Source organism: Alexandromys fortis, unplaced genomic scaffold (genome assembly GCF_014885135.2).
Source record: "Alexandromys fortis isolate MF-2015 unplaced genomic scaffold, M_Fortis_MF-2015_v1.1 scaffold_21, whole genome shotgun sequence".
NCBI lineage: Eukaryota > Metazoa > Chordata > Mammalia > Rodentia > Cricetidae > Alexandromys > Alexandromys fortis.
In genome coordinates this window covers 11,806,466-11,826,149 of record NW_026067905.1, presented here as the reverse complement: position 1 = coordinate 11,826,149, position 19,684 = coordinate 11,806,466, and the positions used below count along the sequence as shown (strand labels likewise).

General features: G+C 36.5%; 1 protein-coding gene and 1 pseudogene across 2 annotated transcripts in view; both read right to left on the bottom strand.

Annotated features, from left to right (window-relative positions):
• Window positions 1-19,684, bottom strand: part of Rasal2 (RAS protein activator like 2) — a 287,249-nt gene that overhangs the window by 189,055 nt on the left and 78,510 nt on the right. The window lies entirely within an intron of this gene.
• On the bottom strand, window positions 9,935-10,580 carry LOC126497232 (mortality factor 4-like protein 1; annotated as a pseudogene).

The window sequence follows — 19,684 nt, the reverse complement described above, 5'->3', positions numbered from 1 at the left end:
GCAATAAAAAACAATTACATCATGAAGTAAGTGAATAAATGGAACTAGAAAAAAAATCACTCTGAGTGAGGTAACCCAAACCCAAAAAGACAAACATGGTATGTTTTGGGAATATTATTTTAAGGTGTGTGACTTTTGTTTATGCTGCATTTGTTTAACTCTGTGAAGCTGTGATTCTTTGCCTGTCTAAAACACCTGATGGTCTAATAAAGAGATGAATGGCCAATAGTGAGGCAGGAGCAATGATAGGCGGACCTGGTAGGCAGAGAGAATAAATAGAAGGGGAACTGAGGAAAATGAAGAGCAAGATAGATCAAGGAGAAGAGGACATCGGAGGCCAGCCACCTAACCAACCACCTAGCCATGGAGTAAGAAGGAAAGTAAGATACACAGAAGTAAAAAAGACAAGAGCCCAGAGGGAAAAGATAGATGGGTTAATTTAAGAGAAGCTGGCAAGAAAGAAGTCAAGCTAAGGCCAAGCAATTATAAGAAAGAGTAAGTCTCTGTGTGTGATTTATTTGGGAGCTGGGTGATAGGCCCCCAAAAAGAATCAAAAAAGTCTAACGAGTAAAACGTCATTACTACAGGTATAAACTCACTCATGGGTGGATAGTAGCTGTAAAGTAAAAGATAACCAGGCTACAATCCACAGACCCAGAGAAGCTAGATAACAAGGAGGACCCAAAGAGGGATACATGGATTTTTCTGGAAAGGAGAAATAGATCTCCTGGGTAAACTGGGGAAGGGAGTGGGAGGATGGGACCACGAGGGAATCAGGTTGGTCAGTTTGGGGTCAGGTTGGGGACAGAATGGATGGGAGAGTGTAATGAAACAGGTATTTTGATGGGAAGGGCATTTGGGGCTAGGGAGAAACCTGATGCCAGGGAAACTCCTAGGAATCCCCAAGGATGACCCCAGCTAAGAAACTTAGCTATAGTGGAGTTGGTGCCTGAACTGGCCTTCTCCTATAATCGGATTGTGACTATCCTGATTGTTATCATAGAATCTTCTTCATCCAGTAACTGGTGGAGACAGATGCAGAGATCCATGGCAAAGCACTGTATTGAGCTCTAGGGATCCTACTGAAGAGAGGAAGGATGAGTCAGGGTAGTCCAGTTCATGATGCAGGAACCCAGAGACAGTTGACCTGAGCTAGTGGGAGATCAGGGACTCTGGACCCATAGCTAGGTCCCTGCATGGGACCGGCCCAGGCCATCTGCATATGGGTGTCAGTTGTGTAGCTTGCTGTTTGTGAGGTCCTAGCAGTGGGATCAGAATCTCTCTCTGATACTTGATCTGGCTTTTAAAAACCTTTTCTTCATGCTGGAATGCCACACTCCCGTCTTGATGCAGGGGGAGGAGTTTGGTTCTGCTTCAACTTGATATGCCATGCATTGTGTTGACTCCCATGGGAAGCTTGCCCCTTTCAGAACTGCGGAGTGGATGGGAGTACATGGGAAGTGGAGGAAGGGAATAGAAAGAGAGGAGGGAGGAGAAACTGTGGTTGGTATGCAAAATAAATGAAAAACTTTAATTGAAAAGAGCAAATCTTAATATTATAAGCTCATTTACCAATATTTTACTAGAAAGCTGTCTGCTTTTAAAATATGAATCTGCAATGTCAGAGTTCGATACAGAATCTTTACATAAACCATGAATAATCCTTGTCCACTCAATTTTATCTAAAATTATTCGATTAAATAGTTTGAGTACAGAGTCATCCTAGAGATCTGCCCATCTAGCTTCAGTCATACTCCCTGACCTTTTCTGTCTTTCATAATAGTTTTGCCAATCATAACAATTATCTTCCTTGATTTCAAAATTTAGCTAAATGTAAACAAGGTTTTGTACTCTAATATCAACAATTTACAGAACACTACAAATCAAGGTAATTACAATAACAAAAACAAAGTGCCAGGTTTGGAAATTAGCATCACTGATTTTTGGTGGTCTTACAATACTGATATATAATCAGTGCACACAAGCACCAGTTAGAAGGACTCACAAGAGGACCAGAAAAATCTGGGCAATCAAGCAAGCACTTCTGTAAACCCAGAAAGCATTTTTTTTTTTTTTTTTACAAAATACTCCAGGTCTTTTTAAAAAGTTAATTGTTTAGGCTATACACACAACTTGACTTAAAGAAACAATGCAGAATCATTTTTCTCATAAGTTAACTTCAATATTTTTCTGTGGAAGACTCAGAAAAAAAGAAAAGTATGGGGTGTTTAGGGATGAGGGAAAGTGGTGAATATTCCTAAGAAACACTATATAGCTTTAAATATAATAAAGATACACTGTGTATATGGTAAAACTTCCAAAGAATAAATAAAACATATTCTTTCAAAATGTGTGATTATTCCCTCAATGGGATAGTCAAGATAGAGGAAGGACAGAGATGAGAGCAAGGAAAGAGATATCTTTTTTTTTTTTTGATTTCTTTTTTTTACTTAATTAATTTATTTATTCAAGATTTCTGTCTCTTCCCCACCGCCGCCTCCCCTTTCCCTCCCCCTCCCCCAACCAAGCCCCCCTCCCTCGTCAGCCCAAAAAGCAATCAGGGTTCTCTGCCCTGTGGGAAGTCCAAGGACCACCCACCTCCATCCAGGTCTAGTAAGGTGAGCATCCACGAAACTGCCTAGGCTCCCACAAAACCACTAGGTCCAGTAGAATCAAAAACCCGTTGCCATTGTTCTTGAGGTCTCAGTAGTCCTCCTTGTCCGCTATGTTCAGCGAGACCAGTTTTGACCCAGGCTTTTTCAGACCCAGGCCAGCTGGCCTTGGTGAGTTCCCGATCCCCATTGTCTCAGTGTATGGGTGCACCCCTCCCAGTCCTAAGTTCCTTGCTTGTGCTCTCTCTCCTTCTGCTCCTGATTTGGACCTTGAGATTTCAGTCCGGTGCTCCAATGTGGTTCTCTGTCTCTGTCTCCTTTCATCGCCTGATGAAGTTCAATATTCAGGAGAAATATTCAGGATTTTCTTTGGGTTCTCCTTCTTATTTAGCTTCTCTAAGAACCCAACTTATAGGTTCAATGTCCTTTATTTTGATTGACGGAGCCATTATAGGGTTAGCAGAAACCTGGCTCTAGAGAAATTCCCAAGAATCCATAAGGTTGACTCCAGCTAAGACCCTAAGCAATAGAGGAGATGGTGCCCAAACTGGCCTTGCCCTGTAGGCAGACTCATGAAGAGATGGTGCCCAAACTGGCCTTGCCCTGTAGGCAGACTCATGAATATCTTAAATATTTATAGAACCTTCATCCAGAAACTGATGGAAACAGAGGCAGAGACCCGCATAAAATCACTAAACTGAGCTCCCAAAGTCCAGTGGAAGTGTGGGAGAAGTCAGAATACGAGCAAAGAGGTCAAAACCATGAAGGGTACACCTCACTGAAACAGTCTACCTGAGCTAAGAGGAGCTCACCAACACCAGCTGGATTGGGAAGGAACAAGCATAGAGCCAAACTAGTCCCTCTAAATGTGGTTTAGACATTAGACAGTTGCATGGCTGGGGCAGTCTGAGGCCACTGGCAGGGGTACCAGGATTTATCCCTACTGCTTGTACTGGCTTTTTTGGGAACATATTCTCTTCGGATGGATACCTTGCTCAGCCTACATATAGTAGGGAGGGCCTTGGACCTTCCCCAAAGCAATGTGCCTTACCCTCTCTGAGAAGTGGAAGTGGGTGGGGTAGGGGGGATATGTGGAGGGAATGGGAGGAATGGAGGGAGTAGAAACTTGGATTGGTATGTATAATGATAAAAGATAGTTTGTTTTTTTTTTTAAAAGAAAATGTATGAATCTCTCATCTAATTTTAAATGTCTATAGCAAAATTCATATTGATTAGCCTAATCAGTGTAACGAGATATTGTTCTAATCACCTTAATTACAGGAAGTTGATGGAAAAGGTCCTAAAATCATTAAAGCTAGCACTATGCTATTTCTTCAATGAAATTTAAAAGTTAACTTTCCTAATAAATCCATTTTATAAAGAATAATAAATCTTTGCCTATTATATACTATCATTATTAAATTTCTAATTGGTGAGTAGTATTATTTTTGTTAGTTTGACACAAATTAATTTATACTGAGCAAGACTAATAACTGGATCTTTTCAATTATTAACCCAAGTCAAGACTAAAGAGAAAAATAAAACTAAAATCTATACACAAGATAAAATATACTAGACATTCTTGAACTTCCGAAAATGCTAAAGCTATATTCATATGTGTGCATGCGTGCACACGTGTAGAAAATATGTGCATGTCTGCAATTGTATTTTCCTCTACAGCTCCCCACTTTAGTTTGGAGACAGGATCTCACTAAACCTGTAGCTTGTCATTTTAGCTATATGGTTGGCCATTGAACCCAGTTACAGTTACAGGTACCTGCTGCTATGTTCAGCTTTTACGTTGATGTTGAACATCAGAACGTAGGTAAGTTTTAATGCTTGTACATCAAGCATTTTTATCCACTAAGTCGTCTTTCTAACCCCAAAGTTAACTAATTTCAAAAGAGCAAAATTTATAGCTATAAATCAAATTTCACATTTCAGGTCCAAAACAGAAAAAGTCAGCAATTCTACCTGCTAAGCTGTATCTGTATTCTAAGACTAACTAGAGTGCTAACTCAAGAAAACCTTATCTATTACATCAAAACATGAACATTTCTCTTAAGCTTCATGTTCATTGTAAAATACCTTTAATAAACACCAATGTTTCTTTTAAAAAAACAATACAGTCCATGTCTATCCCTTGTCCATGTTTTTCCTCTCTACAATTTTAATTATTCATAGTCTACCATGGTCCAAAATTATTAAATAGAAAACTTAACTGTGGGGCTGGAGAGGTGGCTCAGAGGTTAAGAGCACTGACTGCTCTTCCAAAGGTCCTGAGTTCAATTCCCAGCAACCACATGGTGGCTCACAGCCATCTGTAATGAGATTTGGTGCCCTCTTCTGGCATACATGGAAGGAATGTTGTATACATAATAAATAAATAAATCTTAAAAAAAAAAAGAAAGAAAGAAAACTTAACTGTGCATAGTTCTGAACAGAATGATAAAACCTCACTCCTGTAGGGATGTCAGGGAGTCTCCCTTTGTCAATGAATCGATGCAGTATGCTACGCATGCATTTTACTTAGTAGCCACAGCGATGTCAGGCTGTCACCGTGTCACAGTGGTTGCTCAAACAACTTTAATTTATTTAATAATGGCTTTAAACTGTCAAAGCAGTAATGCTGACATTTTAGACATATCAAAGACAAGTTAGTAAAAAGGTAAAAGTTTTGACTCAACAATGAAAGAAGAATATCTATACTAAGGCTGGTAAACCCTTTGATGAGAAGAAATCTTGCATTCAAAAAATTTATGCCCAAACTGCAGCATTCCAACCACAGTATATGGTGCTGTAATAAATTAGAAGAGGGGTAATTTAATGTTTGTGTGTATTTGTTTTCATACAGCAAAGGAACCATTAACTGAGTAAAGAAGCAGCTTTCAGAATGGGAAAAACGCCTTGTCAGTTATGCGTCTGCTAGTTGTTTTTATATCTGGAATACGTAACTTCAAAAAAACTAAGGAAAATAAGCCAACTCAACCAAGAAATGGGCTGAGTAGCTGGACAAAACTCTCAAGAGGAAACACAAACATCCAATCAATAGTTTGTAAAGTGGGAAAATTAATACTACTCTGAGATTCCATTTCACCCTTGTCAGAACAGCTATCGTCAAGAACACAAACGACAACAAGTGTTGGAGAGGGTATGGGAGAAAAGGTACATGTACTCACTCTTGGTGGAAGTATAAATTGGTGTGGTCATGGTGGATGCCATGTCAGTGTAGAAGCTTCTCAAAAAGCTAAATATAAACCAAGCTATACCACTCATGGGCATCTACCCAAGGACTCTATATTCTCCTACAAAGGCATTTGCTCATTCAAGTACTGCTTTTCTATTTACAACAGATCTCAGGCATCTTACAAAATTTTCTTTACCATCTTTCATAAAGTAACCAAATGGCAAAGTTCTTCTATTATTAGATGGGAATATTTAGAAACAAAAAAGAAAAGTAATGAGTGAACAACAGACCTCAGACTCCTGATTCGTAGTCTTACACAAACCTACCAGATCTCATTTAATCTTTGCCTTTCTGGCCTATGATTTTATAAAATAATAGCAATAGCAGTAATAGCAGCAGTAAAAATGGCACTTTTAATGGTAATCACTAACAGTTTTACATGTGCCTCAGGAAAGTCTCACACTCAAGTTAGTACCATTATCACTCTCCTGCTGCACAAAAGGAAATGGAGGCAAAGGGAATCTGGGTCATATTGTATGGAAGTAATAAAAGCACTGGAATCCAAGTAGTCACAATCATAGTTACCATGCTGTTTGCATGCTGGCTGGCAACAGGACTTAGATTTAAGACATACTGTACTAGTATGGTACTTACCAGCAATAAGGACCTTCTGGTCTCAGCTGGTATCAGTTGTTCCAAAGCCTTCCTTTTCTGATACTTCTTCACTTATTTATTATTTAGGGTTAAGTATACATATGCCTGTGTGGGTTTATGAGTACCATTAATGTTGTTCAGGAGCCCTCAAAGGCCAAAACAGGGCATGAGATCCCATGTAACTAAGAGTTAAAGGTGGTTGTGAGCCTCTATATGGGTGCTGGGGACCAAACTCAAGTCCTCTGCAAGTACAATAAATCCATTTAACCATTGAACCACCTCTCCAGTTCCAGTGTCCACCTTACAGCCTTCAAAAGTATCTCAGTTAAGATTATAGATAAATTGCTGAGTCGTCTTAATACATATTTTCTAAGAACTACATATTGTCTTTGATTTTTCCCCCCTTATTTATGAAGTAAGAGCATATGGTTGGGGAACTTTAAGGTTTGTTCTGGCTAGTTTTCTTGACAACTGTACACAAGCTAAAGTTATCTGGGGAGAAGGAATCTTAACTGAGAAAATACCTATACAGTATTGGCCTGTTGGCAAGTCTAAAGGCATTTTCTTGATTTTATGCACATAGTATCACCCGTAAACAGATATATGGTCCTTTATGGTGTAATAAAGCAGGCTGATCAAGTCTCTTGTAAGCAAATAAACAGCACTCCTCCATGGCCTCTGGATAAATTCCTGCCTCCAGATTCCTGCCCTACTTGAGTACCTGCCTGCCTGACTTCCCACAGTGATGGATTGTTGACTAGAAGTATAAGACAAAATAAACTCTTGCCTCCTCAAGTTGCTTTTGATCATGGTGCTTTCTCTCAGTAATAGAAACCCTAACTAGGACATGATCTTTAACAATTCTAAATAATGTAATGATGCTAATTCACTACAAGGACACCTATGCAGAAGTATCTTTATTTATATATAAAAATTCATTGCACTAGGTGGTTTGATGACTGGAAGTGTAAGATGAAATAAACTTTCTTCCTCAAGTAGCTTTTGTCATGATGTTTCATCAGAGTAATAGAAACTCTAAGATACAACCTTTTACAATATATCTATGTCAATTCAGTACAAGGACAAGTAAAGTCTTTGTTTATATATAAAACTCCATCATATTCTCCAAAATTGTGAATGTTTATAGAAAAAAAAAGGTTTAGCATTTGGGTATATGTTGCATGCCTGTAATCTCAACACTTGAGAGGCAGAGGCAGGAGGAACACTTCACATTCTAGACCAGCATGACCTACCTGGTGAGTTCCAGACTTACATGGCTATTATGCAAGACTCTGCCTCCAAAAACAAATAAAAAAAGAAACAAATTTTATCGAAGTTATAACTGTATAGCCTCCAGAAGGAAGCACAATTACCACAATCTGAATAGTCAGTTATTTTTAAATTTTATCCTATTATTTCATTTTATTTAGTTCATTTATTTATAAATTCCCCACAAATTCTACTTCATGTCTTGGTGTTCTCTGAACTGACTTAATTTTAAGACATACAGCAAAAGGACCCACTTCAAAAGAGCTCATTTTTCTGATGAATAGGAAAGTGCTGAAGAAACTATAGAGATATAAACAAGCATAGGCAAAAAAAATCTAACAGAAACTTTAGAAATGAGCAAAATTTTCTAATGGTATTGGCAAAAAGGAAAAAAAAACTCAATAAGTTGACTTTCATTTCTGTTTAATGACTACTATAACTATAATGATACTTAATTAAGTCTTGTAAAAAAAGATTATAAGATTTATTTTCATAACATCATCACATGGAATACATAATTCATACTGTACTCTGAAATTCTGAATACTTAAATTATTTTATTTTATTATTTAGATTTTTTTCAGTACCATTTGCCATTGGATAAAAGTTCCCTTTAATAGCCTAACATTTGAAATAAAATCCAATGATGAAAAAAGAAAATAAGCTAAAACTAAGAAAAATAGACTTATTAAAGTATTTAAATGAACATTTTTGACAAATACCATGATCATTAAAACAGAAAAAAAAGTGAGGTTTACATGAAAAAATTAAGTTCCCTTAGACAAATAAAATGTATATATACAATTCTATAAAGAGAACAAAAAAGCATTTTTAAAAGATATAGTCGCAATCTAGGGACTAATAGAAACACCTAATAAATATTTATTAGGCAAATAAATTGGAACAGGCAAAAGGAGACTAATAAAACAATTGCATCGTAATTTCCACTATCAAGTGAATCCTGTTCACAGTGAACAATAAATGTTCATAGAGTAATATGTTCAGAAAAAAATGTCCTAAAGTAAACTACAACTACAAACGGCTGACCTTAAATAGAAATTGTATCAAAGTCAGCCAGGTGATAACACACTTGCAATCTCAGCACTCAGGAAGTAGAGGGAGACAAGAGCTGAAGATCATCTATGACTACGGATTACATTAGAGCCATCTGGGCTATCTCAATCTCTCTCTCTCTCTCTCTCTCTCTCTCTCTCTCTCTCTCTCTCTCTCTCTCTCTCTCTCTCTCTCTCTCTCTCTTACACACACACACACTATTTGGTTTAAGAAAAATATTTCAGCCGAGCGGTGGTGGCGCACGCCTTTAATCCCAGCACTCGGGAGGCAGAGGCAGGTGGATCTCTGTGAGTTCAAGACCAGCCTGATCTAGAAGAGCTAGTTCCAGGACAGTAACCAAAAAGCTATGGAGAAACCCTGTCTCAAAAATAAATAAATAAATAAATAAATAAATAAATAAATAAATAAATAAATAAATAAAATAAAATAAATAAATAAATAGAAATTTCAGTATTAGACTAAGGGATACCAAAGCATCAAATATGAAGAAATCTTTATTAAAATATTGAATTGAAAAGCATGTCATTTATCTAAGAAAAAAATTACTGAAGATATAAAAAACAATTCCCACAAGATTAACTTTTTCATAGAACTGTAGCTACATGATGAACTGTGTCTGTCATGTTGAATCATGCATTAGACACAAATACAGAAACCATGTAAAGGCTGCCACTCTTCAACAACTCAGCAAAGATAAAATGCCTAAGGAACAACATAGATGATTTACAAAGGATGGGTTCCTTAAACACCATGGAGGAATAAGACTAGAGACAGATGGGTGTTCAACTATATACCCTGAAGTGAACCTTGGCTCTAGGCATCAGAACATTATGACATAGAGCACTAACATATTATAAAAGTGGGTAGTGTCAAAGAAACTGAATGACCAGCAATCAAAAGCAGCTTTGTCAACTACGTAATAAAACACTACAGCATTTCTCTCTGCCATCCACCACTGGATACACTAGTAGAAACTTAGAAATGAGAACAGAAATTTAAAAAGGAGTGATTCCTTTTATTTTCTATTTAATATCAGATAGAAGACAAACACCATTTCTGTCATATACTAATGGTCTTCAAAGCACACCATACTTTGTACAAGAGGACTCAGAACCAAGCGTGAGAGAGAGCACACCTCTCACACAGCTCTCTGGTGGTACTCAGGAGGAGTCGCTTCCTAATCACTGGCACTGAAGAAAGTTCTAGAACTTTTTGTCAGGTAGTTGAGGAATTCATTAGTATAGGTCAGTACTAAAACAAGACTCTCCTCATCTAGAGGTGTATAAGCCAGCACTGTTCCAATTCACATAATCTCAGTAAAGCATGCTTTTTATTATCCATGTCTCCTCGAGAGTTCTTAAAACACGCTTAACCTCCAAAATGGAATCCACATTCTTCTTGGAAGGAAGATAAAATAGTTGCCTGTTGTCTGGTGACCAAGTTCCAGTCATCCACAAGCCACAGTGTTAGCTCTTTGGAAATTTTTAACTTCAGTTCTTCATTGTCAACTGTAGGATCTAACCGTACTCTTTTCTTCCTAAAAGGCTGAGGTGTCTCATTGGTACACCATCTCCATTCCAGATTGTTTCAGCTTGTTCTTTGGTCTCACTTCATCATTTTTCTGTTGCAGACCAGATGTCTTCTTTCCTGAAGCATCCCCTCTCATTTTGCATTCTGCATAATGTTCCTGGCTGGCCTCCTGAAGTTCTCACTGTCTACAAATTGCTGTCCACATATTTGAGTACTCTGCTTTCCAGAACCCAGAATTTTTATTCCAACCGCTGACTTGTTTGTCTTCTTTGGCAGTCTTTACACACTCTGCTTCATAGAGAAGATGCACAGAGAAACACAGCACTCTCTCACTTTCTGGAATATAGGCTTCAAGTCCTACTTGAGTGCCATTTCTAACGCTACTCCTACTCTCTATCCCACCCCAGAAAGTCACTGCCTTGCTTTTAATAAGCTAGGAAAACTTTGCTAGTTTATTAATAACATCTTTTTAAAAAAACAACCTTGGAGACTAGAATCACTACCACTGACAGGTATCATAATTTTTTGTATTTTGAGTGATTTGTTATGTATTATTCTGTCAGTAGTACAAGTCGTCACTAACATTTAGCGTATTTAAAGTATTGCACTAAACACAGAGTGGGTATAGACTATGCTTTTCTTCTTTAAAAAGCCTGGATCTGGGAATAAAACCCACAAATGCTGACAGCAACTCATATGTTCTAACCACCAGATACCACTATTCTCCAGAACAACAAACCACATCTATGGCATGCAAAACACCCTTTATTTTTTACCAACATTATGATTATATTTCATGCTAAGTGATAACTGAATTGATGTCCTTTAAGTTTCAAATTACTTCGATACTCTGGTGATAATATCTAAAAACATAAATAGAACATAGGATTTCTACTTTGTAAAACAGATTTTTAGGATAACTGAATGTGAGTTTCACATGAGAATGATCGGGAAATGCCTGTGGTTAACTGACTAAAGCTCACTCACTAAGAACCTGTGTGCTTGTATGGATATGGTTTTGAAGTCACACATTTAAAAGCTTTCCTCACTTCTTCACACATGTACAGCATGCGCACACACATGTGTGCGCACACGCACACAAACACACATAAGAAAGAAAAACTGACTAAAACTTGCCTCGGATAAATAAAAATATGACTATCATCCTAGAAATGTAGCCAAATCTCCTTATTCTTTGTAATCAAACTATCAGAAGATCAGGTTGAATAAATAAGGTATCTTTATTTATATTTAAGCACAGGTGGAGGAAATTGCTAATTACTAAAAGAATTTAATAAAGACTAAACAGATTCTTTAAGAAGGTCAATTGTGGGCTAGGGAATTGGCTCTGTCAAAAGCACTTGTTCCTCTTTCTGAGGACCTGGGTTCAACTCTCAACACCCATATGATGGCTTAAAACTGTCCATATCTCCAGTTCCAGGGAATCCAATACCCTTTTCTGGCCAACATAGGTATCAGGCATGTATTATGCAATGCACACACATACACACAGGCAAAGCAATCATCAAATACAAAAAATTAAAAATCTTATGAAAATTTTTTAAAAGCTAATTGTGTAGAATGTGAATTATACCTCAATGAGGCTATTTAGATAAAATAAGATACACGCATGCACAAATACTTTTGGAATATGTGGGCATAAAAAGGAATAAAAAATACAAAGACTGTCAAATGCTTAGATAGTAACTTAAAAAAAATCAAACTGACCTAAAGTCTCAAAACATCAAAACATTATTTATGAAACAAAGATACTGTGTGTAAAATATAAAGGTAAAACCTCAAGAGAAAAGAAAATCTATGTGCAGATAAAAATTAGTTTGTGAAGGTTGTAGCAGAGTAACTCCTAACAGTAACAAAATAGATAGAAACAATCCAAATGCCTATCAAATGCTGATTGTTACTGTAAAACACACTATAAATCCAGAATAGAATACTGTTTGATCATAAAGATATGAAAATTTGGCAGGTTCTACAACCTGACTAACCATGAAAGCATCATGCTATGTGACTGAGACAAAAACATTAACTCCATCTATATAAAGTCTATAGTCAAGTCTACATATAAGGCCTACAGAGTGAAATAATTAATGTCTATATTTGGCAGGTGGGAGATTTATGAGAAAAATGAGGAGTAACTACTAATAAATGCAGTTTCATTTTATGTAATGAAAATATTCTAAAATTATGGTGCAATTACACAAATTTGTGAACTAATGTGTGCAAAATGACAAATATTTTATACAATTCCACTTAATGAAGTACACCTCAAATTAGTGGAGACAGAAAGTAGGTTGACAGTTACTAAGTCTAAGAAAGGAGAGACTAGGGACGTAGTATTTAATAGATAAAGTTTTAGATTAGTGATAATGGTTGTTCAAAGTAAATGTCATTGAACTAAATGCTTAAAATGGTTAAAATAGCCCCATTTTTGTATGTATATGTTATTCTCCTGTGTATGCTGTGAATATCACTGGTTAATAAAGGAACTGCTTTGGGCCTATAGCAGAGCTATAGGGGAACAGAGTTAGGCGGGGAAAACTAAACTGAATCCTGGGAGAAAGGAGGCGGAGTCAGGGGAAGCCATGGAACTGCCACTGGAGACACATGTGCTGAAACTTTGCTGGTAGGCCACGACCTCATAGTGATGCACAGATTAATGGAGATGGGTTAAATTAGTATGTAAGCGTTAACCAGTAATAAGCTAGATCTAATGGGCTAAGCAGAGATAATATATACAGTTTCTGTGTGATTATTTCGGTTCTGGGCGGCTGGGACAAACAAGCAGCCCCCTGCAATAAAGGTGAGCTGTGCAATATGAGGGGGCTCCCCCCTACTATAGCTACTTTCTCTTCATCTGTGCTTTTGGATTGAGTGGAAGGAAGATGTCAGTACTAACAAAACTTAGTACTTACACTGTTGCTGCTTAATGTCTAGGTCTCAGCTTTTACTACCTATTAAAACCTATTAACTTAGTCTGAGTCACAGCAACACTGACCTAGATGCCACCATCCCTATTCTAACCACTGAAGACAACATTAAGGTTCGGGGATGGTGAGTAGCTGTCCCAGGCACCACAACCAGAAGGGCAGAGAAAGGGTTCCTGCACTTTAACGGTTGGTGCCATCTCCCTGACCCAAGCCCAGAATGTAGAGCAGTTTTAGATTTACAGCAAAACTGAGGGGAAGACAAGAGATTCCCAATATGCCTATATCAACGTGGCTATTTAATAAAAATAGTAATGTATTAGTAGACATGTTCATAAAAGTAAAACTAGTAAAGGTGTAACCTCAATGGGTAGATTCCAAGTCTATAATGATAAAGGCTCTGTGGATCCGCTATAGACCTGGTTAGCATGAAATGAGTCACCAGATGTGTCAGGCCAGGATTCTTGTCTTGACATGTTCACTGCCCTTATACTACATTCCCAGCCTGAAGAATTTCATCTTTTCCTGTGATGTGGGGGTCTTCTCTTTTGTGTTGATTTCATTGGTTAAATAAAGAAACTGCCTTGGCCCTTTGATAGGACAGAAAATTAGGTAGGCGGAGTAAACAGAACAGAACGCTGGGAGAAAGAAACCAAGTCAAGCAGTCGCCATGATTCTCCCACTCCAGACAGACGCAGGTTAAGATCTTTCCTGGTAAGCCAGCTCGTGGTGCTACACAGAATATTAGAAATGAGTTAGATCAATATGTAAGAGCTAGCCAATAAGAGGCTAGAACTAATGGGCCAAGCGGTGTTTAAAAGAATACAGTTTCCATGTAATTATTTCGGGGCTTAAGCTAGCCATGCGGGCGGCCGGGTGCCGGGGATGCAGCCCCACCGCTCGTATTACAACATTCCTGTGACTTCCATGTCCATGAGCTGATGACTCCAAATGTGTATCCTCACATGGAAAGCAACATCTAATACCTTTATTTATGAATACCCATTAGACATATGCTCCAAGGTAAAGGCTCTCAAACATATGTGCATAAAGCTAGAGTCAGTGAGACCTGAGAGATTCCACTTGCTGATAGTCTAGTTATCATGACAGTGAATGAAACTTTCTGGTATTTTCCTAGTGTTTAAAATGACAATAACACTGATTACCAAACAGTACTCAAAGGATTAAGCCAGGTTAAGTACCTATAGGGTACCCATGGAAACATTTTTAAACACATGCTCACTCCCTTCTGCAGTGAACTTCCTCAGTACCTTGATCTTAAAGGGCATCCATATTTTCCTACTCTATAAACTCATTGTTTTCATTTTGCTTCCTATATTACTACTCAAATTCTGTCAATCTATCTTCTTACTTGTGTCTCTGACCTCATTTATCACAGGTGCTCCTTTCAATTTAGGTTTTTATCAGATTTTGCTTAAACCTCAGTACAATTTAATTTTCTCTATTTAATATTAGTCCACTATTTATACCAACATATAATTATACTCAAAAACAAAACAAAACAGGAGGCATCTTATCCTTTATATTCTTGTTATCACCAAATCAAAAAAGCTTTGGTTGGTATCATAGGACCCTTTAAACATCAAGTCTCCACTTCCTTTCCAGCTATACACAACCCACCTTTTACTTTTTACTTTATGAACTTTTTACTTTATGAACTCCAGATGGACTTCAATCTCTCACATTGTTCTCTCTGCTAGAATATGTCTATTCCTTTTGCATCTTATTATTTCAAATCTACTTAAACTCAGATCTTATTGAAGACTCTTACTTGCTTAGTAGAGTTCTTTCTACTTCTTTACTATGTCGTAAACTCTTAGAGCAGTGGTGCTTAAACTTCTTGATGTTGCAGCCCTTTAATTCAGTTCCTCATGTTGTGGTGACCCCAACCATAAATTATTTTCATTGCTACTTCATAACTGTAATTGTTTTACTATTATGAATTGTAATGTAAATATCTAGGTTTTTCTACGGTCTTAGGTGACCTGTGAGAGGGTCATATAATCTCTAAAGGAATAACGAACCCACAGGTTGAGAACTACTGTCCTAGACTATACGTAATGTGTTACATAAATTTCTGTCATTCTCAGTGTTCAGTGTGAAAGAAAAAAGGAAGGATACAATAAGGGTGAAGGGTACCAGCCAAAAATCATGACTATCCTAATATTCTACTAGTCAAGGTTTAGTGTTTCATGTAAGACACATCTCAAATTTAACCAGTGAAATTACACTACCAATCAAAGCATTTAAAATAAAATTCTATTACTGTTTTAATTTTTAAACATCACTAAAAATGTTATAAGCTATGAAAACCAAGAAATTACAATTACTCATGTTTAAATGATTGAGAAGCAAAGGAATGATTTAAGTTCCAACTTCCATTGAATAAGCCACTTTACATCCAGAGGGTAGCTCAGTGGTATGCTGCCTGCCACGTATGTGAAAACAGAATTTGATACCTAATATCTCATAAAAAATAATTAGGGAAGGATAGAATTTGTTTGTCAAGTAATTTGGCAGTGGGAGTATCTGGAAATTCCACAGGTTTTCAGTGGACAGCCTAGAACTAAAAGAAAATAGAATCTCTGATTTTGGCAACTGGGTACAAGAAAATTCTAAAGTTGAGAGGCAGATATAAATTTCTGTTATCATACATTGAATAACAACTAGGAGGAAACATATTCTGTTCAAAATTAGAGTGTAAGATTAACAGGCAATATTACACAGACTAGAAAACCTATGGTGTTTAATCAGTGGCCTTAGGGTAGGGACAGCTAAGAATGTAACCCAACACAAAAAAAACATAGATTCACTTCTCAGATTTTCTGTGATTTTTACTGACACTGAGTAATTTTAGAATGTGAAATTTAGGATGATATGTCACAATGTCAAAAAGTTGGACATGTCTGGTAGAATAACTTCTGCTTACCTGAGGGTTTGACAATCACTCAAATTTCCAGAAAATAAGCATGAGAAAGGTATTGTGTTTGGAAGGGTAGATAAAAACCAACTAATTCTTACAGAAATGCACTAGATATTTTAAGGAAAAGAATAACTTTACTAGGACATTGTATTTATATGAGGGGGAGGGAGGGAAATTATGCCACTTGGGATAGATGACAATGTTCCACACAAGAACCACAAACTAATAAAACCCCCAGTACCAGGCATGAGAAACCTCAAGTGGTTGGTCAGAGTAAACTAAATGACTCCTAAAACTATATAGGCTATTGCTGTCGTCCTTGGTTGCCTCTCAGAGGTCGAAGACAAGATACTGCATGCTTACGAGACAGGACTCAGATTATTCAAGCCAGAACCAACCTGAAAGCCTTCTTCCTGTAATCTAGCTTATACTGTACCAGAATGTACTCTGTGAGCTGCCAAGGGAGGAAGTGATTAATAATCCTCCCCAGCTGTGTATGATACCTATGAACTACAACAATGGCCACCACGGTAAGCTCGCAGTGAAAGTGCAATAGCTACCCTCACATGTTGGTGGTAACCAAGGCTGTCTAAAGCCCACTCGTACTTTAGACACTTAGTTGGCTTAGTACTAGAAACCTAGCCAACTACCTCCACTTTGCTAGACCGCCACAATTCCTTACCTGTGTTTTAAATTTATCCTTATACCCCAAAATAAGCGTAGCTGTCACCCCACATCAAAGAAGTTTCTCTTCACAGCAACTGTAACTGCAGATAAAAAGATCAACAGATTGTAGGGTACCTAGCCCCAATGGATACAACTGCAGCTTAGCTCCACCATGTATGGCTTAGGGAAGATTTTGGAAGAGGGGGCAAAGAGTCAAAATACTAGGAAGTCTGCAGTGTGACAGCCTCTCTCAGGAAGAACAACATAAACAAGGCCTGAATGATGTCATTATCACCTAACATGTTAACAAGAAAGTGGACAAAGCACCACAAGCAACTACTGGCTACTGCAAGAGAGAGAACTAGCCTCTCCCAGGGCCAAGCCCCATGACTTATATATCCAATACAAAGCTGTCAGTTCCATATACCCAAAAGCAACAAAAAAGACTCCATTGGTAGTATTTCTATATTTTTCTATTCATATAGATATAGGTATGTAATAAGAATAATAAAATAAAAAGAAGTTATCAATTTGGATGGGACATTAGATGGGACACAAGAGAGACTAGAAAGAAGAAAGGAAAGGGGGAAAATATTATAATTATATTTTAATTAAAAATGTAAAATAAATGAAAAAATAAAATAAAAATACATTAAAATTTTTCTTTAGAGCATTTGGCATAAATTCAATTAAAAGAGAAAAATATACAAGTAATTTTATATTAATTATATTTAATAATTAGGAACTGTTTTCTACTTTATACTTAAATCCAAAAAAAATGTTGTAATTTTATTTTTTATAACTCTATATTAAGAATAAAAATCTAGGTTAAAATTTTATTAACAAGCAAAAATACAGCACCAAAATGAAATAAGAAACAGAAGAAATAAATACTAATAGGTTAGGTTTTTATGTCATCTAAAATAAAAAAATCACTGAAACAAAGTAACCTGGTCCACCTTTAGTTAAAAACCAAAATATCTGAGATAAAGACAATAAGATTTAAGCAGTCAAGTACTTTCAGTGAAAATAAACATTTCTAAATGTAATCAAATTCTATGTGAAAAATCTTTAAGGTTCTACTTAAAAGTAGTATAAGGGCTGGCTGTAGTTAGTAGTGTATGCCTTTTATTTTATTTTTTATATTTATTTATTTATTTATTTTGGTTTTTTGAGACAGGGTTTCTCTGTGGCTTTGAAGCCTGTCCTGGGGCTAGCTCGGTAGACCAGGCTGGTCTCGAACTCACAGAGATCCACCTGCCTCTGCCTCCCGAGTGCTGGGATTAAAGGCGTGCGCCACCATTGCCTGGCTGTGTATGCCTTTTAATCACAGCACTCAGAAGCTGAGGCAGATGGATCTCTGTGAATTCAAGGCCAGCTTGGTCTACATGGTGAGACCCTTTCTCGAATGAATGAATGAATGAATGAATGAATGAGTGAATGAATGAATGAATGAGTAAATAAGTAAAGAAAGAAATGGGTGAAGAAATAAATGAGTAAATAAATAAAACAATGAAACTAAGTCTTTTAATGTAAAATGGTCTATTTTACAAAAAAAATAAATGTAATATTCTAGGAAAATAGTAACAATTTTATTTATATTTTATACAAACATTCTATGCCTAATTAAACTAACAATAAGAGCTTTTATTAATTAAAAAATTAATGTAAGTTGAGCAACTCATTTCATTTACTATTAACAATAATCCTAAAAGACAGTATTAGAGCTGGGGATATGGCTCAACAAGCACAGGTAAGGACATGTTAAATTCTGAGAACACACAGAACGTAGAACACAGTACTAAAACACCTTTAATCCAAAGGGCACCAACAAGGACACAAAAGTAAAAAACAAAAACAAGAACATCCTAGGTGCTCACAAGACCAGCCGGCAGCATACATGGGAGTGGTGGAGACAAAGGAAGAATGACAAAAAGAGATCTACATCAAACATGGTAGAAAGTAAAGACTCACACCAAAGGTTGCCTCTCACCTTCACAAACACACATGAATGTATGCATGCATATATAAAGAGATGAAAATAAACGTGTTTTATTATTGTCTCATATTTTACTTAAGAAACAAAAACTCAGAAAGGTTCTAAGACACTCTGTCATATCACTAGACAATAGTATGGGTAAATCTAAAATATTAGTATAATTCCAAAGTATATTTTCTTTCTTTTCTTCATACTATACTATAAACAAGACAAATTTTAAAAATGGTGAAATCCAAATTTGGTAAAATCATCAGGGATAGCTGTACTGTGGGCAGCACAAACATAAAAATTTCTTTAAAGAGCAACTAACATCATGAGATAAAAGATTAGTTATATCCCATGAAAATAATCTGTAATACACCTGAAATAAATAAATCAATAATAAACAAAATACTCATTAGTGTCATTTTAATAGAGAAAAAATGTAAAGAATTTTAGAATATAACAGAGCATTTTTACATCTCAACATAATTAAGTGCCAAAGCATAAAAAAGGAAGATAAAAGTGTATACTAAGCAATAAAAAGTCCAACAAAGAAAGTGAGCAGGACATGACCTATGTTCATTACAACTATAAGTCTACACATCAAGAAAAATAATATAAATTTAAAGAAATATATTTTATCTTATTGCTTAATTTTATAGCATATGTTTCAAATATTTGAACAGTAGTGTGACTATAGCATAACATTTGTTATTAAGCAAGTATTCTTCAATTTATTAGTATAGTTTATAAACTGACATTGGAATTTTTGAAACACTAATTCCCCCAAAATATGGGCTGACTTGTACTCTTACATTACAG